Source organism: Mercenaria mercenaria, chromosome 18 (assembly GCF_021730395.1).
Source record: "Mercenaria mercenaria strain notata chromosome 18, MADL_Memer_1, whole genome shotgun sequence".
Taxonomy (NCBI): domain Eukaryota; kingdom Metazoa; phylum Mollusca; class Bivalvia; order Venerida; family Veneridae; genus Mercenaria; species Mercenaria mercenaria.
Window position 1 is genome coordinate 15,435,277 of NC_069378.1, and position 23,277 is coordinate 15,458,553.

Consider the following 23,277-nt stretch of genomic DNA (forward strand, 5'->3'; position numbering starts at 1 on the left):
TCATTTTCTATTCTTTACGATTGTTTTCAGTTCCACCCGTCAAACTTTAATGTCCGACCTTTTTGACTTGTTCATCAGATCTCACATATAGCTCGTGCGGCTTTGAGTGGTTTATGCACAAAGGTTGTACTGGGACAATTCAATGGATTTATTTAAGCCCCTGGGCTTTTCTTTATTTTGCAATCAAGGTCATAATAAAGTGCACATTCACGTCAACACAACACATATTAAAGTACTAATAAACTTTGATAATGTGGCAGTTGACCTCAATACAATCGACACTGTTTATTTTCCAATACAGGTAAATCCAATATTTGCTTTATATAGATCTATGACGGATTATCTTTGAACACCCCTGGATATACTGGACTCAACTGCCACATTATCAAAGTTTATTAGTACTATGCCCAAGGATAACGTGATGTTTACAAACGTAATTATAAATAGATTGAAATGAAGAATAGAGAATTCAACATTTTTTTTTTCGTAATTGGTCAAAAGTGTAAATATTTCTTTTAGTTTGATAGTATTTTATTGTATTTGTTATTATTAAGGCATTTAAACAATAATATGAACGCATAATTATATGAATAGAAAATTCTTGCTTTCATAGCTTAACGGTAAAGCATTCTGATTATGCTCTTCAGATCTTTTGCCGTGTAGGTTCGAAACTCGACGGCAGTTAGTTTTTTTTTTCTTATTGCTTAAAAAATGGATTCACCAATTTTCATTATGACACAACGATAGAGAAATGTCTGACGCCGATATGGCAGATGAGAAAAGTTATTTGATATTAATTAAATGCATGTGGCCAAAGAAGTATAAAATACAATTTATTTTTATAGCTCTTTGATGTGGCCTACTAATTTTATAGGGGGGAAAATGGAAACCCCACAGATCGCTCAACACGACTAAAACGAAAACGTTGCAGGTTTGCTTTGACTGAGCCTGCTCATGGAACGTACTTATAGAAAGTTTAAGAAGAGCTGTGCTACGAATTTCCACATTTCGTTTTTGAGAGGCCATGTTCATGCCAGACATGTAAAATGCATCACCGATGTTCTGATTAATAAAATGGAGGGTATATGCTTTTATGTCTGGATATAAAATATTTAGGGCTGTTTAAAATATGTAGAGGCTAACAGACTAAAATACTGAAAACGGTGTCTAAATGAAATCACATATTTTGTGATTTCTGCGGATTGCGACGGCCAGAATCTCATTCGAGTTTATTGCCATCGAGACAGATGTGATATGGTCAAAATATTTGACTTTTATTGACATCATACTTGCATTTAGTTGTAAAATTGCATCAAAGTATTTATTGTCAGCTGCAAGACAAGACTTTGATATAGAAAACAGATCTGCAACTCTCATGATAAAAAATAGTAACACGGATGAAGCCAATATTACATGGTTTATTTAATTTATATATAAATTGCTGTTTTGTTTACATATTCTGACTTGATCAGTCTTATATTGTTGGGTTTTACGTAGTCCAACTCTATTTGTTAAAAAATGGGCTTCTTGAAAGGACGTCCGATCTTCCGTAAGGCAGCTAGAAGGCTGCCTCACTTCAATGACTTACTTTCCAAGCGACTTTCGAACCGACAGTGGTAAGGGCAAGTGGATACCCTCTTTAGAAATGCAATTTCCATTCGAGTTAAAAGGCAACGCAGATTGGAGTAGTACTGATATGCAGATGATACTCATTTTAAAAAAGAATCATTTTTAGACATGTATGATGTTTTTAAGAAAAACAAACCCAAAATATACTCCGCTCTCCAATGTCCGCGTCAGTATTCTCTTACCTTCGTCACACATGTCTAAATAAGAAGTGTCTACGTCATGACTATAGAAGTAAGAAGGACTGACGAGTCTAAGTCCTAACTAGGCCTAGAAGAAATATAGTTCTAATTAGGACTGAATTAGGCGGTAGATCTAGTAACTTCTGACTCGAACATACTAGACCTGCGCGGATCCAGAGGGGGGGACCGGGGGTCTGGACCCCCTCTGGAAAATTCTTAAAAAGGGAAAGAAGAGAAGAAGGAAGGAAAATGTTTGTTTGTTTTTTCGAAAAAGGCAATATTAGGACCAAATTCAAAGTATATGCGGCTGCTGCTTCATACGACACCGACATAACTCATATATATATCCATTATCTAACAGAAACTAAGTATTCTACCTTGAAAAAAAACTTGATTTTATCATTTTCCCCAAATTAAACAAGTTAGCACATAAAACTGTGAAAATAAGGGGTATATTGTATATAAAATTGCAATGGAAAGGGGTTCTTAAATGCTCCTAAAATGCCCCAGATTGCAGAATGCAGAAAATGAAGCGCTAAATTTCAGCCTAGTCCAAATAATTGTACTCGAGAGTTGAATATCGTTATATTTTATTGACTTGTCGATATCCGCCTACCTCTAGGTAGACAACGTAAAATATCAAATGTAAAATCGGTCTACCCGAGGTCTCATTATTTAGACTAAATTTCAGCCGAGAGGGGTGTGGGGGGGGGGGACCCCTCTGAGAAAATGAGCTGGAACCGCGCATGCTAGAGTCCTTGATCTATTTAAAAATATACTAAATCTAACTCAGTTTTTACGACGCTCATGAGATCTAGATATATATCTTATGGATGTACTGTAAATATTTACCTTAAAACTGCTATGTGACGTGGCCTGGTTTGGGGTCTTCAGCAACCACCTCAATTTAAAATTTGCTGGTTCCTGGACTATTGATTAATAAACTAGTGCGAATGATATTTCGTAAGTGTACATGTATTTTCGCCAGCTGTAATTGACATTTATCGTGAACAGCCTACTTGACACTAATATTACGTCACACCCATGACGTAGCATTTAAGTTTATTTAAGGTCACCAAGAGTATCACAGTGAGCAGGTGGTTCCAACGTTTTTCTTCTATTTTTTGCATGATGAAATTTACTCAGAAAGAAACTGAATGGACAGATCTATAAATGGTTGCATTTCTACCATTTTACCGAAATGAACGAAAACGATAGACCTTTTTCGTTATGTAGAATAGCTATCTCAGTAACTCATCAAGGAATATATCCAGTCGGTGGTTGCTTGTAGACTTCACTAATTTTAAATCGTCATCAGGCCTTAGAATTATGTTTTAATTTTGAATATATATAACGAAATTGGAAATCTTTGCTTTTACAGAAAGGTTACAACTGTTAAAATGAAAGGTCCGGAAAACTACACGGACTAACTGAGATATTAATGGAATTAATTGCCCGTTTGAGGCCTCATCTACATTTGTGTTATGAACGCAAGTGAAATACAAATTCTGCATGGTGTTAACGAAGAACGTAGCTTTGTTCTGTGAAAATTTTATGTTTCTACTATGTTTTGTTTGAAAGTTACTGGCAAAAAATAGCGATTTCGGTCCGGAAACTACTTGGTTCCAAACCAGTACAGGAAGCAGTTATTAATTAATGTTATGTTTCTTCAATTACCATAACTTATAAATTTCAATCAGTAATGTCAACAATAAGAGCTTGAAATATAATATAATTTTCTGCGAACCATTTTTTTCGCGGAGTTGGGGTGGGGTTCCCCATACCCCTCGCCTGCTTGGTGAATCCACTTTATTTAGGCCTTCCTACGCGCCTGACTATCCTCACCCTAAAAATACAAACAGTCTTCGGTGAAGTCGCTGAGATATTTTTTCAGAAAAAAATCAACTAAATCACATCTGTTACACTTGTTTGAAATATTAAATGCTCAAAGTCTCTTTTCCCGGAAATCTTGAGTCTTAAAACACAACAATCAAAACCAAAAATTATTGAAAGTAAATGTTGAAAACATTTTGTTTTAATGATCCCTTTCTCTTTTTATTTTTCTGAAAAACTTCGATTTATTCTGAAAAATAAACATATTGACTTTTTCAATACGATCTCGTGTATAAGTCGTATACAAGTATACAGACACGAAATAGGAAAATGGAGCGAAATAAATTGTTATCGCTTATGGGCGGCTTTGTAGAGCTGTTTTCCTTATTTTCATCGGAATTCTTTTGCTGAAATCACATGACAGATCTATCTAGGTAGCATCTTCATAATGAAATAATAGCATTCAGACCTTATTATGAAGACTTAGGTCATACACTACCACCACAAGTTGGGAATTCATTTTTGACTGATTATACTAGTACTTGTTCAAAGCAATAATTAAGTATACTCTGCGTTTATTATATTGCGTTTTGTAACGGAAATGGAGATGAAGTATGATATAAATATGTAATATAATGTAATATATTATGTTCAAACTGTTTATTTGAGCCGTACCGTGAGAAAACCAACATAGTGCATTTGCGATCAGCATGGATCCAGACAAGCCTGCGCGGATCAAAGCCTATTGCAATTAGAGAAACCGTTGGTGGGTAGCATGGATCCTGAACAGACTGCGCGGATGCGCAGGCTGGTCTGTATCCATGCTGGTCGCAAATGCACTATGTTGGTTTTCTCATGGCGCGGCTCATTTGCAGTTTTACTAACTATCGTTTGACCAGGTGTGGGTATATAATATTGTACAGCCAACAGGAATGCCATACATTTGCCACAAATTATTGAAACCTCTCTTTCTTTTCAAAGAAACACACTGAGGGGTACCGTACGTATTTCATGACATGTATAATCGACTTCTATGTGTCTGTATTCCGCATTTACGATATTTTTCTCTTTTTTTTTTTACACTTCCAAAAGTTAACAGTCGCGGCTTGATTGAGCAACGATGTTTCCTACAGCTGAGAAAACAAACTTTAAATACCATTTTTATCGTAGTAACACTTCAAAACTGTATGTACTTCCAATATTCGAACAACCAATCAATTTAATTAGCCTAACCCGGACATTGGTTTACTTTAGGAGCGTATTATGTATGCTACACTACATACTAATGAGTCAAAACGCTGTGACGTCAATCTGATCTATAACTTTCCAAGCGTAAATATCAGTAATATGAGCCGCGCCATGAGAAAACCAACATAGTGGTTTTGCGACCAGCATGGATCCAGACCAGCCTGCGCAAACGCACTATGTTGGTTTTCTCATGGCGCGGCTCATATATAATTTTTATGATTAATATCCTGCGAGAAAAACTCGGTTTATTTTCGTGTAAATAACACTAGTACAATGACATCATTCTTGTAGGGATAATACACGGTCTCGGGTCACAAACATATCCCGCGGGCTTCTGCAGACGTTAATACACAAAACAAAAGCGTATTGTCGCTATTCTTGCATAAAAAACATTACCCAACGACTAAATATATTATTTTCATATGTGATGACATTATGATTCCGGTACATTTTTAAATTACCATTCTGTTGTTCTTGGAAACGATAAACATGTTTTAAATATCCATAACCAGAGTCCAAATATCAACAACATTACTAAAAGCTTATACTGAAGTTTTTACACGATTTCTTTTATCTCTAGTTATTACAAACATGATTGAAATTACCAAATAATATTTATATAACTTCAACATTTGGTAAATAGGAGCCCAATTTCAAGAATAACAAGCAAATTCGATGAATTGGTATCCCCCGCCGAAAGGGTGACCAAGGCAAGGTGGTGACCAGGTGTGGGGGTACACAACTTCACATGTTTATAATAAATGTTCATGGAAAAGAATGAAAGACGTTTAATGAAATTGTTATGAACAAATCTGTAGATTTTTAAACAATTAAAGGGCAATAACTCTAAGGAAAATTGACCAATTAAAAAAAAATTACAGGCATCATCAAAGTATGTTGGTTCATATTTATTTCAAGTTTCATGAAATTCTACCAACAAGTTACTGAGATATGGCTGCGGAAGGACGCACGCACGCACGGACGTGAAGGACGGACAACGCCATTTCAATACCCCCTCCCGATTTCATCGGCGGGGGATAATAACTTTACATTCGATATACGGACGCATTTGGAGTATACCGTCGTTTATACGACTGAAAAATTGTTGAAAAAGACGTTAAACCCGAACACACACACATTTGGAGTACAGATGAGTACGAACGTAATGTCAAACTTTCAAGCTGTTTATATAAATTCTTCCTGAAATTAGATAAAAACATATCGACTCATACTTACCAAAATCATAAACATGATTCCTAAAAACAAACAAGAGCTGTCAGTGGACAGCGCACTCGACTATTCTCAGTGCTTGATAGTATAATAATTATAAGCAATGAGTAAAACTTTAACATTACTATAAGCATATTCTAAGTAGAAAAGGAGCCATAATTCAGTCAAAATGCTTGATTAAGTTGCCTCCTCCTTTTTACAGACTGGGGTCATGATGGTAAACAAGTATGCAAAATATGAAAGCAATATCTCAATGGACTTTGAAAATATTTGGGGTGGTACGCAAACTTTAACATTTGTGTGACGCTCACGCCAACGCCGGGGTGAGTAGGATAGCTCCCCTATTCTTCGAATAGTCGAGCTAAAAATCGTACAAGTTACAGGCTATGATTTCATCATGGGTGGGCACCTGGGTAGAACCACCGGCCTTCCATAAACGGTAAACCAGCTTGATAGCTTCCTCACATGAATAACTCTATGCCCAAAGCGAGACTCGAACCCACATCGGTGAGGAGCATGTGATTTGAAGTAAGCGACTTTAACTACCCCTGTATTTGAACAACGGTACTAGAGGAAGATCTACAAGAACATCTACGAGTGGTATGGTTCAGCAGACAATAGGAAAGAAACCAAGAAATGTTGTGGCTATGAATTTATTACATATATTGACGCACATTAAATCTGAAAGCACAAAAATATACATGAATGTCAGTTACTATAAATATCTCTAATTGCTGACTTGCAAAATGCCTCAACAAAGACTAGCAGCTTACATGCATACTAGGACCAATGTTTACAAAATATTAACAGTGTTATTCGCTTTTTGTTTAACTGAACATAATTGCAAGAAAGACATTTTTTCTAAGAAAAAGCTAAGTTTATCAATTTTCGTCTGGAGTCCAGTCTCAAAAAAATGTGCAAAGAACCAGTCAGATGCTATACATGTACATGTATAACTTTTGGCTGTGACTAAATACAGAGTTGGTGCGCCCGTGATATATTACAGACTCCGGTATATACCGGATTAACTAAATTTGAACAAAAATACCTTAAATGTATATATTTTGTAACCATGGTGATTCTAACCCTAACTTTTAGTCGGTATATTATGCACATTATACACTAAATGCGTGTGGACATGCAAAAAAATGAGTATTTTTGCCGTGCGTTCCATTTGATAATAATTCCGCGCAGGCGCAGAACGGCTGCACCAACTCTGCAATGAGAAACATTCATAACTTTTGAACCACAGGCAAAGTTGAAACCAGTCTGAAAACAAGCAGGAAACCAGTCTGAAAACAAGCAGGAAACCAGTCTGAATTTGGTTGTTTTACAGCTGATTCTACATGTAATTATAAATCTGACATATAGTAAAACTGGTTGCAATCTCGGGTTCTATAACCTTGGAGCCTAACATATATAAAACTAGTTGGAGACGCGTCTCTTAATGGAACATTTTCAATACGAGCTCAGAATATACCAATCATATACTGGTGCTCCATACTTAGCTTTATAACATAAGACCCTGTTCAGGTTTTAGCACAGCCCTCATTCATTCAAGTCATATGGGTGTTCGTAAATAGAGCAATAGGTGTATTTACACAACACCTGAGCATTAAAGGGACTTACTTACACATTTTAAAAATCCATAAAAAAATTAGTACATGTACTCTGCAAGTGACTAGTAGTACAAACTTACATAGACATAAGATTTTTGCAAGATTTTTTTTAAAAATAACCAAAAATGTTGTGCAGAAGATAGTAAACTGTTTTTGAAATAATGCAGAAAATTTACATTCTTCTTGCATTTTTATACCAATATCTAACTTTTATTTTCACCCACTTTATCATTTTTCAGCGTTATATAATACATTCTATACGAAACTTGGTGGTAAGCATGTTGAAAAATTTCACCCAAACTGTAGGCAAGTAGCTTTAAGCAGCATTTAAAAAGCAACCATTTTTAACATTAAATCTCTACAAAGCACATATATATCCTTAACAACTAAAATTTGGTGGTTTTCAATCAATTCAAGGAATAAAATCTTCGTAAAATTTATCCCTTCTACATTTACTTCCAGCGTCAATTTAAGAACTAGCTATGCCGGAATTGCGCTTAAGGTAGTTCTGCACGTTTTGATCGAAAAATTTTCTATAATGTAGAATTTGATTAAACTCTGATTTTTCAAAACTTCAGAATATTCGTAGAAAATTCAGCAAATAAAAAAGATAGGGTCGTGTGCTTGATTTTTTGCTACACTGAATTTAAAAATTTGAACCTCAAACGATATTTTATAATGGGAGTCTATGGGAAAATCATAACTTTCATAACATTTTCGCGAATAGAAACTTTTCTACAATGTAGATTTTGATGAAACTTCTCACAGTTATAAATAAACAAATGGCTTATAATTTGGTGAAATAAAATGTACAGGTCCGTGTGCTTATTTGTGAGATATTTGCCCATTATTAAAGTGGAACGGACATTTCACGCTAATTCAAGATATTATTTTGAATTGTGTAATGTGTCATATGTTTAAATATCATATTTTGACTTTAGAAATATAGCAACAGTGCCATTGTAATAAATTTACCCACAGGTTTCAGTTAATTCATAAAATGATTTTCATTTCCGTACGCCGAATCCAGACTTTATTCTACGTTTTCCGGATAAATGACGTTACGCCATTACTTGCGGTTTATCAAACGTGCAGAACTACCTTAAAACAGATGTCTATTCAGCATAAAGCATTCAATAACACAAGTCTGATTGTCAACTGCTTAGATTTCATTCTATTCTAACAAACATAATAAGGGTTTTTTACCAAGATTTGTGTTTAGTACCCAGTTTGAACTTATATTATTATGCCAAAATGTCATTCTATTTTCATGTTGCTATGAAAAGCATGATACATAAAAACATACAAATAAGCCCATATAAGCACACTGGAAATCAAGCTGTTTTTAGTATACTGTCCCTATTGATGTGCAAACTATATGTGTATTGAGATAACTTGAAATAACCTGCTTTAACCTTCGTCTGTTGGCAGCAAGTGATTCTACCTTTGTGTGGAGTGCAGTCTGTAAAAGCAGAATAACTTGCCCCAAGCAGGATAAAGGTTAATCATAAATTGAGCTGTGCCATGGGAAAACCAACATAGTGGCTTTGCGACCAGCATGGATCCAGACCAGCCTGCGCATCCGCGCAGTCTGGTCAGGATCCATGCTGTTCGCTAATGGTCTCTCTAATTGCAATAGGCTTTGAAAGCAAACAGCATGGACTCTGACCAGACTGCGCGGATGCTTTGTTGGTTTTCTCATGGCGCGGCTCAAGTGTGTAAATTTACCAGTTTTGAGAGAGTACCTGTCAACAAAGACAACTCTTTTATTCAGTTGCGAAGGACGGTCTATACACACAAGTTGCACTGTATCAGACAGTTAATACTAGACTTGGTTAATATCGAGAATGAACTGTTGACCTAAAATCTGGATTGCCTTAAAAATAAAGCTGCATAACAAAAGTTGCAATTTCACTACTAAGAATACTGGCATAAAATAAATGTTTACCCTTAGATTTTCTCCATTTTTTAACTAGCAACAACCTAGCTAAAAAGAAAACTGTTTGCATATGTCATCGACTGCTAGTAAACAAAAGGCCAAACTGTATGAGCATCTAAAAAAACAGAATGTTGTTTCTGAAATAAAAAGAATATAGGCCATTCCAAGCATTTAATTTTTATGAAAGGGCCATAACTTAGTTTAAACAAGAGCACCGCCTTGCGGGTGCTGACACTCATCTGATTTTTTTTTTATAATAGAAATATTGTCCTACCCATGATTTTCTAAGTCTAAAAAGGGCCATCACTCTTGCAAAAAGCAGGATAGAGTTATGTTTCTTGATGTACAGTGTCCACTTATGATGGTGAAAAACTGTTGCAAGTTTTAAAGCAATAGCTTTGATAGTTTATGAGAAAAGTTGACTTAAACATAATATTCAACCAAGAAAATGATTTTTCTGAGTCCAAAAGGGGCAATAATTATTGCAAAAAGCAGGATGGAGTTATGTTGCTTGCTGTACAGGGTCAGCTTATGATGGTGAACAAGAGTTGCAAGTTTTAAAGCAATAGCTTTGATAGTTTAAGAGAAAAAGTTGACCTAAACATAAAACTTAACCAAGAAATCTGATATTTTCTAAGTCCAAAAGGGGCCATAAATCTTGCAAAAAGCAGGATGGAGTTATGTTTCTTGCTGTACAGGGTCAGCTTTGATGGTGAACAAGTGTTGCAAGTTTTAAAAGGAATAGCTTTGATAGTTTAGGATAAAAGCTGACCTAAACATAAAACTTAACCAAGAAAACTGATTTTCTAAGTCCAAAAGGGGCAATAATTCTTGCAAAAAGCAAGATGGAGTTATGTTTCTTGATGTACAGGGTCTGCTTATGATGGTGAACAAGTATTCCAAGTTTCAAAGCAAAAGCTTTGATAGTTTAGGAGAAAAGTTGACCTAAACATAAAACTTAACCAAGAAATCTGATATTTTCTAAGTACAAAAGGGGCCATAAATCTTGCAAAAAGCAAGATGGAGTTATGTTTCTTGCTATACAGGGTCAGCTTATGATGGTTAACAAGTATTCCAAGTTTCAAAGCAATAGCTTTGATAGTTTAGGAGAAAAGCTGACCTAAACATAAAACTTAACCAGGCAACGCCGACGCCGACAACCGCTCAAGTGATGACAATAACTCATCATTTTTTTCAAAAAATCAGATGAGCTAAAAATCATGCAACTGTATAAAACTTTAACCTATAGCCTGCTGACGGCAAGTGCTTCTGCCTTTGCGACCAGTGCAGACCAAGATCAGCCTGCACATCCGTGCAGTCTGATCATGGTCTGCACTGTTCGCTATTCAGTCAGTTAATTTTCAGTGAACACCCCTTTGAATAATCAATGGTACTGCCCCAATTGAATGATGGACCAATCCACTATAGAAACTTAGCAGGGTAAAAGTTAAATATATTCAACTAAGCTTGGTATTTATCATTAAAGAAGTAGTCCAGCAAAAATCTTATGAAGAAAAGACCTGTAAGGGGTCATAACTCTGGTAAAGTTTGAGTGGAACCCGCCTATGACATACACAACTTCTATCAATTTCACAAAAATCCTACAAGCGCTTTGGTGGATATTCATTGACAAGAAACTCCTGTTAAGGAACAGATTAGACAAAGACATTATCTCCCTTAGTCTGGGAAGATAGACAAAGACATTATCTCCCTTAGTCTGGGAAGATAGACAAAGACATTATCTCCCTTAGTCTGGGAAGATACATGTCGATGGGTCAGTGCAACACGGTCGTAACTCATTTTTTGAAAACTTTACAGGAGAAGCAAAAAACATTTTTGTATTCAAATGATGTAATGAAAAACAATACAATCTATATTATTTTTATCAAATAACAATAATAACTACAATACTATGGGAAAAAATGTCAAAAAAATGTTCACTGAGGAGTTATTTGAAAGTTTTTCAGTTACGACCATGTTGCGCTGAAATGTGTGGAAATATTGTCAAAAACTTAGTGCAACAAGGTCGTAACTAAATGATAACAAATAATTTATTGGAGATAATTCATAACAGAGATGTTTATTCAAAAGTCTATTAATTCAATATTTTTAAGCATATCCATTTATCTTTTTCTGTACTTTCATTGACTTGTTTTACTCGCAAAAATGTCAAAAAAAAATCATATAATATGTAGAAATAAAAATGTACTACTACAAAAACACATTTTAAATTATTAAAAGTATTTTACAGTAAAAAGACAATAAGAGCTTGACTTGGTCCAAGATATTTGCATATTTTACTGAATGTAGGCTCTGAGAGTTTTAATATTCAAAGTTATTTCAGTATTTTACAGTAAATGGACATAATATAAGAGCTTGACTGATCAAAGGTACTTGAATATTTTACTGAATATAGGCACTGGGAGCCTTTATGGTCAAACTTATTTCATTATTTTACAGTAAATGGACAATAGAAGCTTGACTGGTCCAAAATATTTACATTTTTAATGAATATAGGCTCTGAGAGCTTTTATGGTCAAAGTTATTTCAGTATTTTACAGTAAATGGACAAAAAGTGCTTGACTGGTCCAAGGTACTTGAATATTTTACAGTATGTAGACACTGAGTGTCTTTAAAGTACAAGATATTTGCATATTTTACAGAATATAGGCATTATGAGCCTTTAAGGTCTAAGGTATTTGAATATGTCTGTGTTTAGTTATTAGATTTTCAACAAGAAATATGCACCGGTTCTGCAGCATGAATAATGCATGCCCCAGGAGCAAAATACTATTCTGCAAATAAACATGTGCATGCTTCTTGATACAAGTCTAAATGTCTTTTTATTACATAAAAATCTATACTTAAACAATTATCAATGGTATAAAATTTGTTCTTTAGCTTGAGTAAAACTGAAATGTTATAATTAAAGAACATGATAAACACAACAACACAGTCACATGAAACTAACATCAAAAATGATGCCATACACCTGATGTAAAATTTGAAAGTCAGTATGGTCTGTTCCTGGAAAATTTTGTAATATATGTATGAAGTGGCAGCCTCTGATGCATATTTTTTGTCTAAATTTTCAGGTATTAAGAGGGTCCCCTCTTCCTATTAGGTTGGTCAGCGGGTCTCCCTCTGGAATATAGGTATAAAATAGAAGCCTCTAGTGCCTTTTTGGGTCACAACTTTGAGGTACATGATGGGATACCTCCCTCCTGTTAAGGGGGTCAGGTGGTTCTCTCCCTGGATTTTCTTTTTTAACATAGGTATGAAATGGTGGCCTCAGGTGCAATTGGGTTTAAATGTAAAGGTATAGAAGGGGTTCAGAGGGTTTCCCCCCTAGAAATATTTTAAACATAGTTATGAAATACTGGCTTCTTGTGCATTTTTGGGTCTGAATTTTGAGGTACAAGAGGTTAGCCCTTCCTACTGTTAGTAAGACTAAAGTGAGGAGAGAGGGGAAGGGCTCTCCCCTGGAAATTTCTGTAATTTAGGTATGAAATGGTTGCCTCTTGTGCATTTCTGGGCCTAAATTTCGAAGTACAGGAGGGGATAACGCCTTCCTGTTTGGTATAATACCTCCTTCCTATTTGGGGAGGGGGAATGTGTCTCCTCTGGAAGTTTTTGAAAATTAGGTATGAAACTAGAGCTGCTTTGAGAAAAGCACATGTCTCCCACAGCTGCCAAGTCATCAGAATAGTAGTATGAGATCGGACGAGAAATGTTCAAGCGTAAACCTTTCTCCTATATATTCTTAATTCCCAATCAGACTTCCAGTTCTTTGATTATCAAAAAACACCCAATCAGACTTTCAGAGCTTTGATACAACCTAATCAGACTTCCAGAACTTTGATTATCAAATACAATGCAATCAGACTTTCAGTGCTTTGTTTATCAAAACCAATGTTTCAAGGGCCATACTTCCAAAGTGCCTGGGTTGATTTGGCTTGTTATCAAACTTGGATGAGGACTTATTGGCAAACACATTTTTTCAAGTTTGGGGAAAATTGGATGAGAACTGTTCGACTTAAAGAGTGTGGACAAGATCTGTGATAGACGGATGGATGGACAGACAGGAGTTAATCAATATGTCTCCCACCACACAGTGGTGTGGGAGACATAATAATGGCCTCTAGTGCATTTGCATCGGTCTATATGTTTAGGTATAGAGGGGATACTTCCCTCCTGTTATGGGCTCGGGAGCATCTCCCCTCCTGGAAATTTTGAAATGCAGGCATGAAATGGTGGCCTCTGGTGCAGTTTTGGGTCTATATATTGAAAAAATATTATTTTGTTTGCATGCAACTTTGATGAGTTTAAGTCAGTATGGGGTGGGGGATATAGGGGGAGCATGGGCTCTCTTGGCCATGGCCCTTGATCAGCCAGGCCTTTATGTTGGTGTTTTGCAACATAAAAATCAAGTAAATCATTCATTAAATTTAAATGTAAAATTATTAATGCTGATCATTTATGTTTTAGTGGTTTAACAACTTATACAAATATTCGATATACCTAACAAAATCTTCTGTATATCCAAATAAAACTTATCGGAATACGAGCTTTACAAGCAGAAGTCATGCTTCACTTATAGCACAGAAAAATTTCCACCTTTAATAATACCATTTTGTATTTTGCACAATTCATGGAAATATGCATACAAAAGGAAAAATGTTCATTGTTATCCTTTCACAGTTTTACATGAAACTTGCATAAAGGAAAGTTTATTTAAAAATTACAAGTATAAAAAGCATAGCTGTCAAGGCTCCACAAAGGCCACGAGTGTGATCGGGGTTCAAAGGGAAGGTTTTCCCTCATGGGGGTCTAGAGGGCGATAATCCCTAAAAGCCGGAAACGCCCTCACACGGAAAATATAGATTTTTAACACAAAATATATCTAGTTTTGAATAGTCTCCCTCCGTGTTTACTTTTTGTGACGTTTATTCATGCGGTAGAAATAACACGTTGCACTGGTGAATGTAAAAGCTGTATTATACGGTATGGAAACACCGTGTCAATGTCTCCTCGCATGTTTGATTCAGTATTATTATAAATTTTCTACGAAAAAAAAAACAATTGATTTCTTTATTTCTTTAAAATGTGTGTGACCTTGAATAGAAGGCATGTGAGCGTGATCTAGGGCCGAAATGCGTGTGTCTTGACAGGTTTGAAAAAGGTGCATTTTTTCCTCTTAAAATTAAGTCAAGACATTATGAATAGGGCTTCTGATGCTAAAAACTACTGAATTTGGAAGAGGTTTTGCTGGAAATAGTTAACAGAGTATTTTTTTAACAGAGCAAGACTTTTTAATGTTTTGGTAAAATCCTAAACATGTTGGTCAATAAATTCTTAACACCACTTTGCATTGATAAAATATGAAATATGGTAATAATATTAATTTTGTAGTATAAATACCATTTCTAAGTTGTTGAAAAACTAAAATCATCCTTATTTATCATTTAACTATTGTAATATGTTACTCTTTGTGAGTTACAACCATGTTGCACAGAAATTTCAAAGTGAAATAGCATACTAACTCTGTGCAACAAAGACGTATGTTGAGTTACGACCATGTTGCACTGACTGAAAGTGTCTTCCTGAGATACAACCTTTTGACAATTTTACTTTTTTCACTTTAATTTTAAGAATGTGATTTAGATATTTTAACAAGTGATGTATTTCTGTTAAATAAGGCAAATTATGTAAAAAAGTGTATTTGGTAAAAAAATCAAGTTACGACCATGTTGCACTGACCCATCGATGTATATTAATTACAATATAAATCACAGACTATAAAACAATACCCTTGCAAATCATATAGAAATGCCCATACAAAACTATATTCAAAGTCCCCAGTTTTTAAGAAAGAAAACAAAATAAGCATAATTTATAGCAAATTTTTTGGTAAAATAAAATATCACCCAAATCTCAACATACTTTGTTTCTGAATAGTTTCCTCAAAAGTTATTGCTTTGTTTGTATTCTACTGCTTGTCAAAAAACTTTATCCTGTGCACTATAAAACATTTCTATAATTTTTATTTTTGAGTTATGGGAGCTTCATTCAGGTTAAACTGTTATAAAATACAGTACAACAATGTTCATGCAGAGCATCCATGCCTTGACCACCTGGTCTCGCTAGTCCTGTCCATTTTCCTTATACTTTCTATGTCTAGATCATTTGAAACCCTGATTAACTCCCAATATTTTGTTCATTTCCTTGCCACCCCAAGAAGCTGTTATTTTACTTTATTATATACCTATATAAATTCTGTTGAAAATACTGCTTGTATTTCACAAGTAAATATGAACAGGCAGAAAAAAATTCCATACTGTACCTTCTGTATATATTCATTTGATATGCATGACCTGACACAGTTCTATAAAGTGCACACGAAAACATCACTCATTTCTATTTTAATATCTACAAACAATGAAGATTTTGTTTGATAACAACGGGGGTTTGGGGTATATTCAACTGTCCTGATTTCTACTATGGACCTGAATTTATAACTGACAAAGAAAACCCTACTAAGAACATAACTATATAACCATAATAAGTGGCATGGATAGGTGTTTTGAGATACATGTAAATTGTACATGTATGACGTGGGTGTAATTTATTAATCAGCCATTATATGAGCCGTGCCATGGGAAAACCAACATAGTGGGTTTGCGACCAGCATGGATCCAGACCAGCCTGCGCATCCGCGCAGTCTGGTCAGGCTCCATGCTGTTCGCCTTTAAAGCCCATTGGAGTTGGAGAAACTGTTAGCGAACAGCATGGATCCTGACCAGACTGCGCGGATGCGCAGGCTGGTCTGGATCCATGCTGGTCGCATACCCACTATGTTGGTTTTCCCATGGCGCGGCTCATATATCCAACTATGAACCTATAATGAGATTAGAGGAAAAAAGTACACTTTACACATTATTTCACGATGTTGCCATTTGAAGACCTGTGACGGTTTAAGTCATTAATGAAGTTGATCATTTCATACTGTTGCATGATCAGTATAAATTCATATCAAGTCATTCTTCATTTAGAGAACACATGCACATGCAAGATACGACTAGGTACATGAGCGCGTACTTTACACTTTCTCGATTAACGAAGGATGAATGATGACTTCCTCTTTAGTTTCAAGGTACGTTTGGCCTCCTGATTTGTAACAAACATTCCTCACTTAATTTAGGACAAATCATCTAGTTGCTACATTGATTTTCACCGTCCTAAGTGAGTGTACTACAGTAACTTATTCTTGCACATTAAGACAAATTAGATCTACAGAATTTCTTGTCGGTCAGGAGCTAAAAGTAAATTCGTAGATCCAATGTATCTATCAAACTCATCAAATCGCCATTCCAAAAACACATACTTTGAGCCAGTTCATGAAAAAAAAAAACAACAAAAAAAAAAAAAACTGCGATTTTATTAGAATCTAGATCTACTAGCTAGATAATCTCGGTCTATGTTTATGAAAAACAGTCATACATTTTCACTGAGAAGAAACTCGCAACTTCGTAGAAATTGGTGCGAATCATGCAGTTTTCCAATGCATACTCGAACACAGTGACAGACCATTATGAGGTCTATGATGACGTTTTATGTAGCTATTGGTTTCACGCGCACGTGTTCACCGGGCGGATTATGATTATGAGTTTTCGGCCCGGTCCGATAAGTGAATAATCAGTGCGTGAAAGCAATAACCTGCTGAAAACGCATTCATTTTTGTTACTATATATAGTAACATATGTATAAAGTGTAGTAAAGAGACGTTCGAAGTTATTTACACCATTCAGAAGACCTGACTGATGTTTTTCTCTATTTTACTCAGCCTTGTTAATAAAATCGCAACAGCATATTCAAATCAAACAATATATTTTGTTTAATATTAACGTACTTGTAAGCATTGTAAATTGCTTAGTGAAGATCAAACTATTAATGATACAATAATTAAATAAAGTTCATTCGATAATGGCTGCCACACAAGGTTCTAAAACGTTCGAATAGTTCTAATTTCCAAGGATATAAATTTGGACAGAAGTGAAACCAACGGCAGGTTATGTGCAGTTAAAGTTGTACTTGATCGAAATTGTTATAAAAAGATTAATATTTTACCGTGTACACGGTGGCAATAATAATTGTTGTTGTGACATGCTCAATGTTTTATCAACCCGTGCAAAATAATCACCAGAGTAGCCTCTACATTGATAATAATGAATTTGTGATCAAATTCCGATTTATGTATTTTCTTTCTTTAATTTCATTTAGTAGTTAGAAATGCCAGTCTATTTTAGCGATTTCTTCTGAGAAGTGATTACATAGAATATAGACAGCCTATGTTTACACTTTTAAAAAATAAATAAAATATTATAGTCTAGGAGCTAGTCTAAATCTATCACTATAGATATTCCATATAACATTGTAACCTAGAAACGACTAATTTTTATATTGGGTCAGAGCATGGATATGGATGCTTTGTAGGCTGCTATCATAGCAAGCGCGGGATACAGGCCTTATTTGTACTTGTTAATCGCAAGACCGTTCCCGTACCTCACATTAATAATTCGGGAGAGGGAGAATTCCGGAAAAATAACGAAGCATCTGTCCTTTAAATTATCTTTCTCGTTTATTTTCGTTATAACTATAAGGTATAGCTGGATACACCCAGGATTAAACATTAACTGGTGACATTAAGTCATCTATCATACATAAAATTATCATACGAGATATAAAGTTAGTCCATCTGTAAATAAAGAAATCATAGAAATGTCCAGTTTTGATCATCGACATTATTTCCGTCCATAAATAAAATGACTGCACTTCGACAGCAATGTCTTATTACAGATGCAGCTTATTTTACAAATTAACAACTCACTCTCATTTCTTAAGGGAAATGTCAAAAATGTATGCGTTCAGACCTTTGTTCATTACAAGTGAATCAGTTTAATGCAATTGTTAATTGATATAGTGTCTCTGTATCAAAGAGTGCTCGGAACGTATTTTAACCAAAGATACAATATACAGGACACAAGAAGCTTCATTTTTAGTCAAAAACAAAACCGTAACACCTGCATGGATAAAATTTAACATTAATTTGTTACATATTTTAGGGTTAAGACTGCAGTGACCCATATGTGACAGTAAGCTATACATAAGGCGTACCACCACACTTATATCGATGCTGCAGTACGCCAAACGCGTTTTTGATATTTTACCAATGCCTCCCGATTTTCTCTTTTACACCTCAGCTCTGTTTCATAGCTATCAATGTCAACAATATCTGGCTCGTCATTGTTTGTCTCTGATACAAAAAAAATCATATCGTATTCGTTTATGAAACAAACTATGTATAAAGTAGTCTTCGTTTTATCTCGAGAGATCTAATCCACAACAATTAATGCTCAATGCTTAATGTCCTATATAGGTTTTCTTATTTTAATGAGATGTCAAAATTATAACCAAGTTTTGCAATCATAAAGTTTTTTTTTATTTATTTTAATACCTAAAACCAATTTTTAAATACAACGTTTGAATTATTAATAGCACTGCCAATTAAAAGAATATGCAAATATGCATTGATATATAAATTACATTTATTTAATTCATTCGTCCGTATATTTACGGTTACTATAAAATGAACAAGGAAGTCTGAAAGACAGCTTTATCCCCCGCCGCTGTTATGGATAGTGAAAGGGTTGATGGTATTGGGCGGAAGCATTGACGTTGTTAATTATATTTCATAGTTCATGTATAACGACATTAATGAATTTTTCAAGGGGTTTAGGAGATACATAGCAGACACAAAATGGAAGGCTCAAACCTTTGACCTCTAGCTGTGACCTTGACCTTGAGCCAACATGGCTGACTCATGAGTTCTGCATATCGTCTTGATGAGGTGATAATTTGACCTACGTATCATGAAAAACCTCCATGGGGTTAGGAGATACAAAGTTCAAATCTTTGACCTTGAGTTGTGACCTTGACCTTGAGCCGACATGGATGACTAATGAGTTCTGCACATTGTCTTGATGAAGTATCATTTGTCCCAAGTATCATGAAAATCCTTCATGGGGTTTAGGAGATACAGAGCGGACTCAAACTAGAAGGCTCAAATCCTTGACCTTAAGTTGTGACCTTGACCTTGAGCAGACAAGGATGAATTATACATTCTGCACATTTTCTTGATAAGGTTATCATTTGACCCAAGTTTCAAGAACATCCTTCAAGGGGTTTAAGAGATACAGAGCGGACAGAAAATTAAAGGCTCAAACATTTGACCTTGAGTTGTGACCTTGACCTTGATCCGGCATGATTGACTTATAACTTCTGTACATCGTCTTGATGAGGTCATTATTTGATCAAAGTTTCAAGAAAATCCTTCAAGCGGTTTTGAAGATAAAGAGCGGATACAAAATGAAAGCTCAAACATTTGACCTAGAGTTGTGACGTTGACCTTGAGCCGACATGACTGACTCATAAGTTCTGCACATCGTATTGATGAGGTGATCATTTGTTCTAAGTATCATGAAAATCCTTCAAGGGGTTTAGGAGATACAGAGCGGACACAAAATGGAAGGCTCAAACGTTTGACCTTGAGTTGTGACCTTGCCCATGAGCAGACATGACTGAATCATAAGTTCTGCACATCGTCTTGATCAGGTGATCATTTGACCCAAGTATCATAAAAATCCTTCAAGGGATTAGGAGATACAGAGCAGACACAAACTGGAAGGCTCAAACCTTTGACCTTAAGTTGTGACCTTGACCTTAAGCAGAATGGATGAATTATAAGTTCTGTACATTTTCTTGATGAGGTTATATTTTGATCCAAGTTTCAAGAAAACCCTTCAAGAGATTTAAGAGATACAGAGCGGACACAAAATGGAAGGCTCAAACATTTGACCTTGAGTTGTGACCTTGACCTTGAGCCGACATGACTGACTCATGACATCTGCAAATTGTCTTGATGAAGTCTTTAAGCGGTTTAGGAGTTACAGAGCGGATACAAAATGGAAGGCTCAAGACTTTGACTTTGAGTTGTGACCTTGACCTTGGGTTGAGATGGCTGACTTGTGAGTTCTGCACATCGTCCTGATGAGGTGATCATTTGATCCAAGTTTCATGAAAATCCTTAAAGGGGTTTAGGAGATAAAGAGCGGACACAAAATGTTACGGACGGACTGAGACCATTTTTATAAGCCCCACCACTCGTGGCGGGGGATTAACAATTCTGTGTCGAACAACATTTTTTGCGGCTGATCCCGACTTGAGTGTTCGGTACTGGATGATTTGCTTGAAATGGTACTGTTTCCAGCAGTATCGGCCAAGACTGAAGGTGGAGAAGCAAATATTACTGCTACCACGGCCCGAGTGGAAAGAGTTCTTACATATAGTTTAGGTGATTACTTTAGTCTTCTTCTCACGATGAACAAGTTAGACTTGTTGACCTGTACATATGAAATTAAACTTGAACTTAAGTAACACCAATTTAAGTAAATGTTATTGTTGTAGAAATTGTATTTTAAGTTTTTCCCTTGTAAGAAATTTATAGCAATAAACTAAATTCGTTTAATCCTGTTTAATCGACGCAGTGCAGTGAGCCATGAAAATACTGCGTCAGTAAGTGGCCTCACAAACTATGAAATACAAAACTGAGGCAAAATAGTAAGAAAGACAAAAATACATCGACGAGATAGACTTTATACTAATTTTAGTTAAAAGAAATACTACTATATAATTAAGATTGAAAAAAAAATCTTTAAAAGTAACCTTTAGCTAAACTTCCAATTTTCTGGAATTATCTAAATATATAATATCGTCTTTTGCAAACTAACCCCCCCCCCCCCCCAAAAAAAAAACAACCCTCAACAGTCTATGATTTTCTTAATGATACTTCCGTCACCATTAATTTGTTATTTGACATCATCATTTTGTTAACACGTCTTTGCAAATATCAAAACAACTGCTGCACTAAGTCGTACAAAATGCGTATATGTAGTACTGCGTTACACCAACCTGAGCACTAAGCCATACTGCTGCACTGAGCCATATAAATTGCGACAGTAAGCCGCATATGGCTCAGTGCGTTGTAACAGTGCAGCAAGAATTCTAATACAATACAGTATAGAATAAATACGGGTAATTATAGAGCGATATCTGATTTAAGAAAGAAAAGAAAATATTTTATCGTTATTCAAATATTCTTTCAGCATAGATACTTTGAGTTTTGAGTTTACGGAACAAACATACTGAAATAAATATAAAAAATAGATCCAAAACTGAAGTTCATATCCCAACCCGATGAAACAGTCGTTTTAAGTAAGACATAGAATACGTCTTTCTCTCAAAGATAGTACTTTATATGTACATGTAAGTTGTGTTATTATTTTACTAAATTGATAATATTAAACACTGCCCAGTGTCCATTTTGTGTCTAGGTACACGCAGTCAAATTACACAATAGCAGTGCACCGACAGTTCAAAATTACTCCAGAGCACGAGTTGGTAAGATATATTATACAAAACACGTATCATTTCCCCATGAATATTATATTTAGATTTGGAAATTCCGCTGGCTGTTACTATTTATAAGTTTGTATGTTCTTATTTTAGATTTGGAAATTTACTTTCGATTTCCTTTTATAGCTCAAATGGCATTATGAATATTGTTTTGATATAGGATCCGGCAAACTGAAAATGTAAAGGTAAGCATACACTAATTGTTTACTTATTAGGTATTCGTTGTCATGTAAATTAGCATTATATTTACCTGAAAGTTTCATGAAAATCCTTCCAGGGGTTTAGGAAATATAGTTATATTATTTGTTTAGAAAAATAATGACCACCATTGCGCTACAAATGAATACGGGAGGGCAATAAATAGTTTACTTTTTGAACATAACAATGATTACTTCTCGAAATAATTGCCCCGGTAAGACTTTTGTCAATGCTTAAAAAGACATTCTTGACCGCTTACAAGATGCTAATGTGCTAGATCGGCTTGTGGACACGATAGAGACCACATTTTGCAATCGTTTTATTTAAACTTGCACGCAATTTGTATTGGCATAATATCTAAGTTCCTTTCGAAAACTGGTCAGATCCCATCATGGGTTCCAGAGTTATGACCCCTTTAAATGGTCAAAATTTGCTATTTTGTCTTTTGCAGCCATTTAGAGACTTCATTTTTGGTTTGATTTGATACAAACTTGCAAAATATATATAACAACAATAGATCTTAGATTCCGTCATGAATCTGGCAGATCCAATCATAGGTTCAGGAGTTACAGCCCCTGATTAACCCCTGAAAGAGCCAAATTTGTTAATTTTTACAAACAACTTAAGTCACAATAATATTTTGGCCATTTCGGCCATACAGAGTTTTCATTTATGCTTAATGATTTAAAACAAACTTGCACAAAATGTTTATCTCGAAACTGGGTCAAGTGGAGTCAAAAACTAGGCCACCAGTTCAAATCAAAAGGAAAAGCTTGTTAACACCCTAGAGGACACATGTATGACCGTATCCTTATGAAACTAGGGCAGAATGTTAATCTTGATGCAAGTTCAAAACTGGGTCATATGGGCT

General features: G+C 35.2%; 1 protein-coding gene across 1 annotated transcript in view; it reads left to right on the forward strand.

Moving 5' to 3' along the window:
* Positions 1-22,296: 22,296 nt before the first annotated feature.
* The window catches only part of LOC123543534 (uncharacterized), a 37,637-nt gene continuing 36,656 nt past the window's right edge, over positions 22,297-23,277 (forward strand). Inside the window, exon 1 of the mRNA XM_045329600.2 lies at positions 22,297-22,393. The gene's annotated coding sequence lies outside the window, so the exon portion shown is untranslated. The remainder of the gene's footprint in view (positions 22,394-23,277) is intronic.